The sequence below is a fragment of the Camelina sativa genome, chromosome 5 (assembly GCF_030686135.1).
Source record: "Camelina sativa cultivar CO46 ecotype springtype chromosome 5, ASM3068613v1".
Taxonomy (NCBI): domain Eukaryota; kingdom Viridiplantae; phylum Streptophyta; class Magnoliopsida; order Brassicales; family Brassicaceae; genus Camelina; species Camelina sativa.
Window position 1 is genome coordinate 20266681 of NC_141884.1, and position 14951 is coordinate 20281631.

A 14951-nucleotide genomic window follows, 5' to 3' on the forward strand; every position below is an offset into this window, starting at 1 on the left:
TAATTTTTTATTGTTTTTTTAATTATATCAGACTAATATTCTTCTAATTTTTTAACCTTGATTGGTTGGTCATAAACCTTTCTTTTTTCTCAAACATAATTGTTACCATTATTCATTCAATCATAAAGGGAGATAACGAATGGATGGATAAAATAGGCTAATCAAACATAAATTTACAACAAACATAGATAGATAGATTGGAAAAATATTAAATCGTTGTTGATAGATCCATATGTGCTCAAAGACTATGATACCTTCGTTTGCGGAAAGGTTAAAAAAAATTGATTTGGCCACATATGTCACCAAAATGCACTTATTTTTGGTCAAGGGTCCTAAGAGAACTTCATGATGGGTGACTTTCCTGGAAGTGATTGTCGGAACTGTGCGAGTGAGGACAAATAACCAACTGAGCTATGAAAGCATTTTATTTATGTTACTATTAAAAGTGTATTTTTCTACACTTAAATATACTCTATTACAAATATATTCTTTATCACCACCTAGAAAATGTCTATTTGAATACATTAAGCCAACTATTTTACTTTCACTTCTGCATAGTTTTTTTATTACTAAAATTCTTGGCTCAAAAAATATTTTGCATAAAAAATATATTATATAATATACTAATTAATGATGTATCATCACAATAATGTATGACCCCATGGAGAAAACCTCGGGTCCACCCTCATCCCTTATGGAGAGAACCTTGGTTCTACCTTCTTTCTTTGGGAAGGTAACCTTATGTCCAACCTCCTCCACCTTTCTCCCTTGGAGAGATAACCTTGTGCCCAACCTTCTCCACCATAGAGAGAACCTCGGCTCTGCCTTCCTCCTATGTGAGAGAGAACATGTTCACGTCTTTTTGCTATCTCAAAATGGCTTGCTCCGACAACCAATTAAAGTAAAAACCTACCTTTTTCTAACATCACAAAATCTTTTGATAGTAACAAATGTTAAATTTCTCAATGTACTCGTGGAAGTGTCTTTACACCATGATGTATCCTCTGTCTCTGTAACGCCTCAACCGCCACCTTGCTTAATGAGCATATGTCTACTCTCAATTGAGTTCAACTCTCAATGAAAGCATTATAATTTTTGTTTGCCAAAAAAAATAGTAATATAAATAAAAGATTTGTAATTGGATATAAATCAGGGTTTTAATAACAAAAATAAAATTTATAAATAATGTAGATGATTTATAAATTTATAAAGAAAGCATGATTCAAACTCCACAAATTTAGTTCGAAAAGATTCTCTAGCAATAAATGAAGGAAAAATTTCACACAATCTTGGAAGTAACTCGACTAAGATTTTATCTGAAACAGAGACATCCATAAGTTCGTTCAGGCTTGCTGTGTATAATCAATTGTGTTGTCCAAAGCTATTAATAAATAGGTTTCAATAATGGTGTAGAAGGAACTGAGAAACTTTATAAACACAAAGTGAATCAAAATAGAAACCAATGGGCACCATATGAAATCACCACTCAAACCTGGTTGTTGGCAGAAACTATTGATAGGTTCTTAATTAGATGCTTCTATATTTGATCTGAAAATAAAATAAGTCTTTGGTTTATGAGACTTTTGGGTTACTTGAACATGTCTGTCAAGCTAGGGAAACAGTGAAGAATCTCTTCCGTATCTCCTTGTATTCATTAAAACCAACAAAAGTACTCATTAGAACAATACAAAAGTTACCGCATGATTTTCAAAAGGAAATGTGAGATTTAGACATTTATGTTCAGTTCAAGCTTAATGCTTACATGCATTCGCTTCCTGCTTCTCTCTGCCACTACATAGCTTCCTCCAGATCCTTCACTCAATCATTAACCCCTATTGTCTTCATCGGCTTCACAACGACGTGGAAGAGTGACTGGGTTACAAAGTCGGTTTTCCAGTGATGAACATTCCTCAGAAAGTCGTATACCCCATTCTTTTAATTCAAACTTAGAGTTACCACTACTCATATGACACTGTATATCCACGTGATCATAGTTCACTTCAGCTGGAGAAGCATTTTCTTTCTTTAAAGAGATGCAACAGTCTAATAAAAAAAAGAAGACTACCCTTCTGATATACCGAGAAGTACTCTTGTTGATGAGGGAAATCAAAGTGGTTCCCGAGTCTGTCTTTGAACCGACAGTTTACCTTCATAGATACCCCAATGGCACCAAAGGTGGGTTTAGAGTTGAAAACAACCACAGCACAAGCCCTAAATCTGAAGAAAGGTGGAGAGAGCGGGGCTTCAAGTAGAGAGATAGCCAAAGTCGCTCCAGTAGTAACGTAAGTGAAGTATGAAGGCATTTCTTCACCAGACAATATGAGTTTCTCGACAGAGAGTTGTTGAAAGAGAGCTTCTTTAATCAAGTTGAAGCAGTCGATGAAACTGAAATCGACTTTCGGGACAGCATTAACCGGAACTGAAGAGGAAGCCTCCTCGGGGACTGGTAACTTTGTCTCGATATGTCTGCTTCGATTGCCAAACCACTTGGATAGACAGTCAAATCAGCTCCAGTTAGTGCCCCACAATATTCCAACTCGAGATGTTTCAGTTTAGAAGTGTTTAGGTATACTTATTCTAACTTACTGCATCTTTGCATCACTAGGTATTTGAGCTTAGAGAAATTCTCAATCCACCGAGGAACCTCTTCTATTGCTGTTTCTTCTAGATAGACCGATAGATGAGATGTTTCTTGAAATATCAGGAAAGGTCCTCAACCGTGAGCATCCATTGAGATTGAGGCGTTCGAGAGATTCAAGATTGATTCCAGTTGGAAGAGTCACCAGATTTGCGCATCGCGTAATTATCAAATCCGTCAATTTATTTAGATTCTGAATAGAGAAGGGAAGCTCAACCATGCTCGGGATATCCGAGAGAAACAGCACAGCCAAAGAATCGGGAAGCATCGTTACCATGCGTATAAGCCGCTGAACCAAAAAAAAAAAAAAATTAGATGTTAAACAAAATGACATCAAATGAAGTCCCCATCAAATTAAACCAATAAAATCTACTTCCTCTGTTTAGCAGATAATTGTACTACATTATTCACAATTTAAAATTATGCTGTTGAAGTTTGAAAAGTAGTAAATTTAAAAACTATTGACATTGGACTGGATTAATCTGTACGATTTGAAAATATTGCTAGCTAACATCCAATGCAAGATTTCTCTCGCCATACTATATAAAAACATTGAGAATATGTTAATAATTAACTATAATGGTATTGAACAATAGTTTAGCTCCTAAACAAACTTAAACACATCACTCATCAAACTCAACTTAAAACAATAATGATTTCTCAAAAATCGTTAGTAAAGGAGGTTTAGAAAACGTTAGTTTTTGAACTACATACAATACCTGCATTCCCTGCCCTAGCTTCTCACCCCTTATCTTTTCCACACGAAAGTTAATAAAATTCTCAAGAGTGAAACGTGAGCATTCCTTGAGATGGAGACATTTGGGAGGTTCGAAGTTCATGCCGATTGGAAGAGCTTCCAGATTTCTGCATTCTAACATTCCCAACTCTGTCAGTTCATTGAACTTCCGAATAGAGGAAGGAACCGCCACCCAACTCAAGCAATTCCCAGGATAAAGTTTCTCTAGACTGGTGGCCATTGAAAGATCTGGGATTTCTTTTAGATTTTCAGATCCCCACAAGTTAATCTCCCTGAGACATCTAGGCCTCTGTACTCAACAAAAAACACAGTGCAAGGTAGAAGTTACACATCACGTAACATGATTGTCATCACGCAACGAACGATATAACAGTTATTCTCAAAACTTACCCGAGTTCCTTCCCACAACTTTTCGAGCTTGCTATTCTCCATTTTCAGCTTGACGAGTTTTTCAGGTCGAAAATTAGAAGGCATACTTTTCATTGGATATCCGTCCCACCACAATAATCTGAGTTTAGGGGGCAAATGGTCGAAGCTATCGGGTCAGTGCTGTCTGACCTTTTCCCCAAGGAGATTATGCATCCCTTTGAAGGCATTCTCATGTACATGCAACTCATCGATCTCATCCATATTTAAAGATATACCTAAAACCTTATTAGTACCCTGAAAATCATAATATTAATAAGAAAGAGACAATCATTAGCTTAACAATCATCTAAAACATATCTTTCATCAAACTTCATGTAGTCTTCCAGATATGAGATCTATGAAAAGGACACGAAAAACTTACAGTAGTATCTTCAAGTATATTGCAGATATCCCTCGAATCCACAAGAAATTCCCGTTTTCCAGGACTCTTGGACTGTGCATTAACGATCTCCTTGCCTAGTTTTTGTAACAAAGTGTGCATCACGACAATATTCAATCTTACATGTACGAGGGACTTATCAACTAGATTATCAAGCGCAACTTTAACATCCAAGCCACTATCTGCAAGGAGCAGCTCAATGTCATCTTTTTCTCGAAATTGAAGAGACAAGCGATGTAGCGAAATAGTAATTTGTCATTATCATATTTGTTGTACCCACGATCTGTCATCTCGGACAATAGGCAAGAAGGCCTAGGTCGTGCTTGTCTAATGGGCCAAGAGCGTATTACTGATCAGCCCATTAGGCCTGGAGAAAGGAAGAGAGCGCGAAGATGCTTCGTGTTGGTCAGCTCGCAGCTCGGGCCCGGTCAAAGATTCCCGCATTCAAGAAGATTAATTAGACCGCGCAAATCGTGCCCTATTAATTGTGCATTGATTGGGTAATAAATTGGTCGGTATAAATATGTAAAGGGGGGGGGGGTCACTTGTAGGGATCCAATATTTTTCCAAAAAAAGCAATACAAATTCAAATACTCAAAAACTCTCTCAATTCAGTTTGGAACTACTTAACGGCGATAAGCTCCTCCACATTTAAATCACTTCGGAAGGAGAAGCTCGTTTTCAGTTCTCACATTTGGCGCTAGAAGGAGGGGCAGTTATCGCCTGACTCTCATTAGTTCCGATTTCATACACAAACACACTCCACACAACCACCACTATGGCAACCAGCTCTCCCAATCAGGCATCCTTGGAGGTGATCCAGAAGCTCCTGCAGGACTTGTCTGAGAAGTCTGACCGTCAGCAAGCCGCCTCCACCGCTATTACTGAACGTTTTGACAGCTTGGAGGGTCAAATCTCCGCTCGTCTGGAGGAAGTCACGACGACCGTAGCAAACCTCTCAGCCTCCCACCGCGCGTACGCTGATCGGGTCGATCTCCTGTCCTCTGACCAAAACCCACGACGACGTGCTTTGGATTTCTCCGGTGTGACTCCACCATCTACCTCGCAGGTGGCAGCAGCAAATGTCACCCCGGGAGATTCGTTCCCGCATCAAATCAACACGCAAACAGCGCCACCATTGGTTGGTGATGGCCACACTCCGGTTCAGCCCGGCGTCATCAGATCTTCCGAGGTCCCAGTCCGTCTTCCTCTCCCTGTAGTTGGAAACACTTCGACTCCGGGGTATGTTACCAATCCCGAGATCTTCCGCATGCAGAGCGAAATCCGGGATATGCGGTCTGTGATGCACAGTGCAACCACTTCGGCTCCGGATATATGTCGAGTAATCGAGGAATCGAGGTGAACTCCTTTTTCCGATCAAATAGCCCGAGTCCGCATCAAAGATACTGGCAAAATTAAGTTCTCGAGCTACGAAGGAAAAGGAGATCCGACCAATCATCTTAAGACTTTCTTGCTGACAGCTAGCCGGGTGGACCTCGAGCCCCATGAAGTAGACGCTGGGTACTGCAAGCTGTTCGCAGAGACGTTTTGCGGACCGGTACTGCTTTGGTTCGCGTCTTTAGCAGCCGGTTCCATAACAAATTTCACCGAGCTGTCAACTTCGTTCGTCAAGCAGTATTCTAGCTTGATCGAAACCGCGGTGACAGATGCTCAACTCTGGAACTTAAGCCAAAAGGCTGGAGAGTCTCTCCGGTCTTACATAACAAAGTTCAAGGAGATCCAGGTCAAGATTCCAGGACTCTCATACTCCACCGCCCTGGCCGCGCTTAAGAACGGCCTCTGGCATGAATCTCGTTTCCACGAAGAGCTGTCCGTGAATCGGTTCCCAACCATTCAGGATGCATTACACCGGGCTTCGAACTGGATAGTCGCGGAGGAAGACAAAATCGCCGCTGCGCAAAAGCAAAACGCTCCGCCTACAGGAAAACCACGATTCGAAGCGCCTGCCAAAAAGACTCCGCCTACGACTCCGAAGTCCGGGCCGAGCACGTTCGCAGTCGCTCAATCTCCTAAAAAGAATTCTCCAAAGAATTCACCGTCCAAACCGCCATTCTCACCGCGCTCCAAGAGTGGCGTACTCCCAAGTAACAAGTGGGTCCGAGATGAGGACACGTACTGCGAGCTCCACAAAACCAACAGTCATTCCACTCGTGACTGTAAGAAGCTGATGCACCTCCTCGCAGACAAGTATGTGGCGGGGGAAATGCCAAACGTAACAATCGAGGAGTTAGAGCAGAAATCGACTCCCGAGGTGGACGAAGATGCTCCACCTTCGAAAAAATCAAAGCAGTCCGACGACAATGAAACCCCCAAGAAAAGAATCGACGTGATAATGGGGGACCGCGTCTCTTTCGGAACTCCATCACTGCGATCAAAGACCATCAGCGGAAGCTCACTAGTCCCCAGCCGAAGCGAGCTAAGGTAGGAGCAAGCAATCCTAGAAGGAAACTGAGGGGCTGGACACTCCGCACGATGACGCACTCGTCATTTCACTTGACGTGGCGAACCACGAGGTTTGCCGAATCCTAATTGACACTGGGAGTTCGGTAGACTTGATTTTCCTCGAAACGCTCACTAGAATGGATATCGGGAAAGAACACATCGTAGGACCGCCCTCACCTTTGGTCTCGTTCACTAGCGAGACTTCAATGTCTTTGGGCACGATCACATTACCGGTGTCCACTCAAGGAGTGGTTAAAATGGTGGAGTTCACGGTTTTCGACCGACCTGCGGCCTATAATGTTATTTTGGGAACTCCCTGGCTCTACCAGATGAAGGCAGTGGCCTCAACGTACCATCAGTGCGTCAAATTTCCGACCCCGCACGGAGTCCGGGAGGTTCTAGGAAGCCAAAGGATGGCAAGGAGCTGTTACCTTGCAAGTCACAAGCTCCTGATCCAATAGCAACCACAGCTTGAGGTCCCGAAGAATCCAGTTCGGAAGCAGTTAAAACGTGACCTCACTGAGTCCATTTTCATCAATGATAAGTTCCCGGATCAGGAAATCAAGATCGGAGTGGGATTGGATAGCGAGCTCCGTGCCAGTCTGATAACCTTCCTAAAAGAAAGTATGGCCACCTTCGCATGGTCGGTAGACGAGATGCCCGGCATCAGTCCAGAAGTTATCTCCCACGAGCTGAATGTGGATCCTACGTTCCGACCTGTAAAGCAGAAGCGAAGGAAGCTGGGTCCTGAGCGAGCTGAAATCGTTAATAAAGAGGTTGAACGTTTACTGAAGACAGGACAGATACGCGAATTAAAGTACCATGAGTGGCTCGCAAACACAGTGGTAGTCAAAAAGAAGAATGGAAAGTCACGAGTCTGCGTTGATTTTACCGACCTGAATAAGGCGTGCCCCAAAGACAGCTTTCCACTTCCGCATATCGACCGGCTAGTTGAGTCCACTTCGGGTCACGAGCTGATGTCTTTCATGGATGCTTTCTCTGGCTACAACCAAATCCTTATGAACCCGGACGACCAGGAGAAGACTGCATTCATTACGGACCGCGGGATTTACTGCTACAAGGTGATGCCTTTTGGGTTAAAAAATGCGGGAGCAACTTACCAAAGACTGGTGAATCGAATGTTTGAGCATCAACTCGGAAAGACCATGGAAGTCTACATCGATGACATGCTGGTAAAATCAATGGAAGCTAGCTCGCATCTCGCTGATCTGAAAATCTGCTTCGACATCCTGAATCAGTTCGGGATGAAGCTTAACCCCACGAAATGCACCTTTGTAGTCCCATCAGGGGAATTTCTGGGTTACATCGTCACGGAAAGAGGAATTGAAGCGAACCCAAGGCAGATTAATGCTTTCCTGTCTATGAGTTCTCCTAGGACCTTGCGCGAGGTGCAACGCCTTAACGGACGGATCGCAGCTCTCAACCGCTTCATTTCTCGATCTACGGACAAATGCCTCCCTTTCTACCAGCTGTTACGGAAAGGGGGAAAAAACTTCTTATGGGATGCGAAATGCGAGGAGGCGTTCGCTCAGCTCAAAGCCTATCTATCTGAACCACCGCTCTTTCTTTACGTCGCCGTATCGGACAGTGCATTCAGCGGAGTCTTGGTTCGTGAGGAAAGGGGGGAGCAGCGACCAATTTTCTATATCAGCAAGTCATTTACTGGGGCGCAGTCCAGGTACCCTATGATGGAAAAATTGGCCCTAGCAGTAGTCACTTCGGCAAGAAAACTGCGGCCTTACTTCCAGTCCCATACAATCATAATCCTGACGACGCAACCACTACAGACGGTATTACATAGTCCGAGCCAGTCCGGGAGGCTAGCTAAATGGTCTGTCGAGTTGAGTGAATACGACATCGAGTTCCGGACTCGAACTTGTGCAAAGGCGCAAGTGCTGGCTGATTTTTTGATCGAACTCCCACTAGCCTCTTCGGTTAGCAACAATGTCGAAGCCCCATGGACGTTGTATGTCGACGGTGCTTCTTCCAAGTCGGGAGCAGGAATTGGGGTCCGCCTCACTTCCCCTACAGGCGAAGTGATCGAGCAGTCATTTCGCTTGGCTTTCAGTGCGTCCAACAATGAAGCCGAGTACGAATCCTTCCTTGCTGGTTTACGCCTCGCAGTAGGGATTGGTGTCTGAAAACTCCGAGCTTTCTGCGATTCACAGCTGGTCACCAACCAGTTTTTGGGGGAGTACGAGACAAAGGATGGTCGTATGGAGGCTTATTTGTCCACAGCTCGGGAACTAGTCACTAAGTTCGAGGATTTGGAAATCACTAAGATCCCACGAAGTGAAAACTCCGCTGCGGACGCTTTAGCATCTTTGGCGTCCACTTCGGATCCCGCGACGACCAGGATTATCCCCGTCAAAGTTATCCAATATCCGAGCATTCGACTAGAAAACTCAAACGTCGTCACCCGGGCAATGAAAAAGCAGCTGGCCGCAGAGGAGGCAGCTCGCAAGACGTCTGCGGACTCTTTGCCACCAAAGGACCCAGCCCCCGTTATGCCTACTCCAATGGACGTTCAGCCACCTCTGGCAGAGCTAGACGCGAGTCAAATTCCGGAACCGGCAAGCTCACCGGTTGCCAATCAAGCTATTATCCCACATGCTACTTCGAGCGGCACGAATTCTAATAGCTGGGGGGCAGATGACTGGCGGAGCCCGATCTGGGCTTACTTGGAAAAAGGGGAACTCCCAGCCGACAAATGGGCAGCTAGGAAACTCAAGGTCGTCAGTGCGTGGTACTGCTTTCACAACGGAATACTTCTACACCGAAGTGTAGCTGGTCCGTATCTAACATGCGTGGCTGGTAGTGAGCCTGCGATGCTAATGCGAGCTGTTCACGATGGTCCCAATGGAAATCACTCCGGAGGTCGGACTCTGGCTTTCAAAATCAAAAGGCAAGGTTACTTCTGGCCTACCATGGTCACGGACTGCGAAAGATATTCTCGAGCTTGTGAGAAGTGTCAGAAGTACGCCCCGTCAATTCATCAACCTGCCGAGCTCCTGTCTTCGGTGTCCGCACCTTACCCATTCATGAGGTGGTCTATGGATATCATCGGTCCATTACATCGAGGACCAGGAGGAGTTCAGTACGTGCTCGCTCTTACCGACTATTTCTCCAAGTGGGTAGAAGCGGCAGCCTATGCGAAAGTAACAAGTGACGAAGTGGAGCAGTTCGTGCTTAAGAGCATAATCTATCGGTATGGCGTCCCGTGTGAAATCATCACGGACAATGGTCCACAGTTCATCTCCTCGAAGTTCGAAGAGTTCTGCGCGAAGTGGAAAATTTGACTCAGTAAATCAACTACTCGTTACCCACAAGGTAATGGGCAACCCGAGGCGATGAATAAGGTCATACTTGCCAACTTGAAGAAACGGCTCGATGCTCGCAAGGGGCGCTGGCCGGACGAACTTCAGGGCGTCCTCTGGGCGATCCAAACAACACCTCGTCGGGCCACTAATGAGACACCTTTCTCCCTGGTTTACGGAGTTGACGCCGTAGTCCCAGCCGATATAGAAGTGCTCGGAATCCGTACCTCGCTAAACCCACTCCGAGCTGAGGAGAATGAAGAATTCCTACAGGATACTCTCGATACAATCAACGAGCGTCGGGACTAGGCCTTGGTTCGGATCCAGAATTACCAGAACGCAGTAGCTCGGTACTATAACTCCAAAATCCGAAGCAGACCCTTGGCAGTTGGCGACCTAGTCCTCCGGAAAGTTTACGAGAACACCGAGGAGCTCAATGCAGGAAAGCTGGGAATTAACTGGGAAGGACCGTACAGAATTACTCGCGAAGTCCGAAATGGAGTCTATCAGCTCGAGGACTCAGAGGGAAAACCAGTCCCGAGGTCTTGGAATTCTTTGCACCTTAAACTCTTTTACAGTTAATTTATTTGTATAGAACTACGACTTAGCTTGATCCCGATAAGGGTACGTAGGCAGCCCACTTCGGGTCCAGCTATCCATATTAATAAAATTTAAAGTTTTCTTAAACTTTTTTTTATTAATATTGGTTTCTCAAAAAAAAAAAAAAAAAAAAAGCCGAAGTTTGACTTTGCATATATCATTTAAGCCGAGGTTCATCTTCGCAGGTCTAAACCGAAGTTTTCACTTCGTACTCAGCTTTACTTTAAAGCTTAACGTTGCGAAAACTCTAAACCGAAGTTCTTACTTCGTACTCCACTTTACTTAGTAAAGTCAAAACTTAGTTTCTTATCTAAACCGAAGTATCCACTTCGTACTCAACTTTACTTATTAAAGTTGGGGTGTCATCTTTTCGAACTACTTAACCGAAGTTCTTACTTCGTGTTTATTCCTGCTCATATCATCTTTTAAAACAAAAGATTGCGGAAATTAAGTTCGCATTTAAGATGACAAAACAAAAAAAATTTTGGAGTGGTCACCACGACCAAAACACTCCAAAACAAGTCTGAAAATAAGTACTACAAACAGGGGGGCAACCCGTGCCAAAACAACCCCAAAACGAAAACTAAGGATTAGGAAGAACGGGATCAGACGCCGCTTCGGATAGGGCCAAGCCCATCTCTGCGAGCTCCTCTTCCGGCCTGGTGTTCGCCAGAAAATCGTCCATTCCCTGCTTTGACATTTGCCGAGATTAGTGCCGGACTCGCCGATTATGACGCTTAGCGGGTTCTCGCTGCACAAGAGATCGGGTGTATCCGCCAAAAGATCTGAGAATACTGAGAGGTCGAGGTCACGAGGATTTACCTTCGAAACCTTCTTGTCCACCTCCTCTTCGTCAGCTTTCAGGAGTCCGAGTTCGGCCTCCATGTCTTGGATCTCTCCTCTGGCGATCTCCTCGATCAGCATCCGGTTCGCCCTAATCTCAGCAGCTCGGACCTGAAGCGGAGCTAGCTTCTCCCTCTCTTCGAAGGTGACCCTCACCTCCTCAACCAGAGGACGGAGAGTCCGCCTCATTGCCTGCCTCTCCTCCCTTCGCACCCTCTCAATCTCGCAGCTGTTGCCAGCTTCGAGTAGCTGATTGCGGAGCTCGATCTCGTGCAACCTGTTCTTGGCCGCCTTCGTCCTCCGCCGGTTCGAAGTAAAGGTTCCCCGCCTTCTTCAGTTTGTCTCAGAGGTCTTCGTTGGCAACCCCAAGGTCGAGTACCTCTATTTCATCCTTCTTCATCCGCGCTCGGATTTGTTAGGCATTCTCAGCCTCCAGCCTGGCGTACTCTTTTACCTGGGCTTCTAGGTCAGCGATCCTCTCCTGAAGAAGATTCACCTCGGAAGAGGACGGGGAGACGAACAGCTGGTCCTCGTAGGACGCCACCGAGGAGTTGAACTCGATCATAAGCTGAAAAATTCAGCTCGTCAAAAACGGATAAAATGATAGAAAGAAACAGAAATAAAGACCAAAGGATGTTTACCTCGCCGATTTTGTCCGCAACGCGGAAGAAGTTCGCACGATTGACCTCGGTCATGTCAGCAAATGCCGGGATCTAAACTCCGAGCCGAATGTAGCTCCTCATTAGATCGGCTGGGGAAGCAGGGGGGACTGAAATATTTTTGAGCAAGTCATTTCAGTCATCAACTATCGAACAGTCAAAGGTATAAAATTAAGAGCATCTCAGAAAAATTTACCTCAGGCGAAAGGGCGTTGTTCCTTCAAAGGGTTTCTTCCAGAGGAGTCTCCGGAGTCTTTAGGCGGTGGGGCCTCCTTAGATCTCCTCTCCGAGGAGGGACCCCTGTCTTTCGAGCTAGATCTACTTCGCTCATCCCATAATGGGCCAGTCCGGGCTCGCCCCTTTTCACGAGAAGAGGAGGCGGTCTCAGGCTCCTTCCTCTTCTTCGATGAATCAGTTTGCTGAGAGGAGGCCTCAGCAGAGGTTTTCTTCGGTGCTGGGGGGGAAGCAGCGACCTCCCGTGGCTCGTCGCTAGAATCAGCAATGACAATCACGGGAGGAATAAGCGGGACAGCAGGAGCCCTGGCTGATTCTGTACCAAGCTCGGGAGAGCCAGTTGGAGGCACGGAAGTCCCGTTCACCTCAGGAATGGAGGAGCCGGAGGAATTCTTGTTAGAAATGCGAGCTTTGCCTTCGGCGAGGGCCATCGCCATCTGTTTCTTTGCCTCTTTTTCGGCAGCTCGGCACGCCCTTTCTTCCCTGTAATTCATCTCCGAAACGCTCAAGGGTGTGGAACAAACGAGAGAACGCCTTCCGAGCCTCGCCGTGGACTCTCTGATCCTTTCGCAAGAAAAAGAATCCCAAGCGATCTGTCCCTGCCTGCAGAACCTCGAGAAGAACTCTGCGAATGTGGGGCAAAGCAATCCGCGCTCGAAGTGATCTGAAAAAGAAACAGTTAACACTTAACTTGGACCTAGCAAGGAACTCCATTCTACCGATTTTCGAAGTCCACTTCGATACGTGCAAACTCACGCGGTGGCCGAAAGTGAGCTCGTTAACCAGGAAGAAAAAATAGGACTTCCGCCACTTTTCATCCTTCTCGGGCAGGTCGTCAAAGACCTTTAGCCCGGCAAGCAGGCTTACGTAAAGCGTGCCTTTGGTACGACCAGTCTTCACCGTGTACACCTGGAGGAAGTCGGCCAACGACAGCTGGTTGTTGAACTCCTCCCCCAGAGTTTGAAGGCACAAGACAGTCCGAACAAAGTTGGGGCACATCTGGGGAAGAGCGAAGCCCAGTTCGAACATCATCTTCACAATGAGTTCGGGAAGGGGGAATGACAGACCGCACGCAGAGAAGAATATCTCGAATGCGCAGCAGTACTCTGGAGGGGGGTTCTCCGGAGACTCATGAGCCTCCGGGAATCTGATCTCGACCTCCGACGGAATCCCGGTGGATCCTCTAATCTCGGCTATGCTCTCCGCAGAGAGAATCGACGGCTGGTGGGGGCCGAAAACGCCCGGAATCAAGGGTTTTGCGGTTTTTCCCGATGAGGATTTCGGCGGAGACATGCTTTTCCGGTAAAAGTAGCAAGAAATAAAGGAAGAGTGAAGGATTCTCCGGCGAAAGTAAAGAAGTTTACAGAGGAAAAGAGAGAAAATCGGAGAACGGAAAACACAAGTACAATTGGGGATTAAGAGTGAAAGAGAGAAGTCGAGTTTACCTTTATACACGGAACCAGGGAGTAATGATTACCTGGGGAAGTGAAAGGTCTCGCACCGTTTTCTCTCTCTCTTATAGTTAACACGCCACCTAGTGGGGCCCGAGGCTTGTTCGGGAAGGAAAATCCCATCATTACCACGATCAAATCGTGGAGATATGGGGATTATTCAGTTTCCCGAAATTGATCGCTTGAAGGTAAAAAGTCCCCCGAACTGTTCAGCTTGGGAGACTTGGGGGGCAACTGTTGTACCCACGATCTGTCATCTCGGACAATAGGCAAGAAGGCCTAGGTCGGGCTTGTCTAATGGGCCAAGAGCGTATTACTGATCGGCCCATTAGGCCTGGAGAAAGGAAGAGAGCGTGAAGATGCTTCGTGTTGGTCAGCTCGCAGCTCGGGCCCGGTCAAAGATTCCCGCATTCAAGAGGATTAATTAGACCGCGCAAATCGTGCCCTATTAATTGTGCATTGATTAGGTAATAAATTGGTCGGTATAAATATGTAAGGGGGGGGGTCACTTGTAGGGATCCAATATTTTTCCAAAAAAAGCAATACAAATTCAAATATTCAAAAACTCTCTCAATTCAGTTCGGAACTACTTAACAGCGATAAGCTCCTCCACATTTAAATCACTTCGGAAGGAGAAGCTCGTTTTCAGTTCTCACAATATTCTAACCCATAAAACAGAGCTTGTTCATATTCTATGGTCTCTCGAATGTCTCATTTCCTAGATTCTTAATTAGATCTAACATTGTTCTCGCTATCTTAACATAGCAAGATAAGATAGCGAGAACAATGGTGGACTTCAAGATAAGATAGCCACAACTGATTTAAATTTTAACTACAGTCCACAGACATAATAGAGCTGAAGAATCGATTCATAGTTTCTGTTTCATAACTGCTTTGAAACTGGAGAGGAGGTTTGTTTAGAATTACCAATTGGACCAGTTCCTTAGTCAATGACACGATCAATGTGGAGCTTACATAATAGATGGTTACCTAAATAACATTGAAGTTTCTTGAAGAAGGAATGTTGCAAGGGGAATTCCCACATGATCCTAATAGGACGCACTCTCCTATAGTCCAATGTATCTTGCAGACTGGGTGCATATCATCAACTCAGTAGTTTCTTGAGTAGTCCTCCCATCTTCATCTGCAGAAAATAATCT

The 14951-nt window shown here is 45.5% G+C and overlaps 1 pseudogene across 1 annotated transcript; it reads right to left on the reverse strand.

Annotated features, from left to right (window-relative positions):
- Positions 1-1620: 1620 nt before the first annotated feature.
- On the reverse strand, positions 1621-14930 carry LOC109132992 (disease resistance protein RPS6-like; annotated as a pseudogene). The gene is made up of 5 exons (XR_015557226.1): positions 14782-14930; positions 4186-4385; positions 3786-4058; positions 3358-3684; positions 1621-2927 (listed from the first exon to the last, which is right to left on the reverse strand). The product of XR_015557226.1 is annotated as a disease resistance protein RPS6-like (transcript).
- Between the last annotated feature and the right edge of the window lie 21 nt (positions 14931-14951).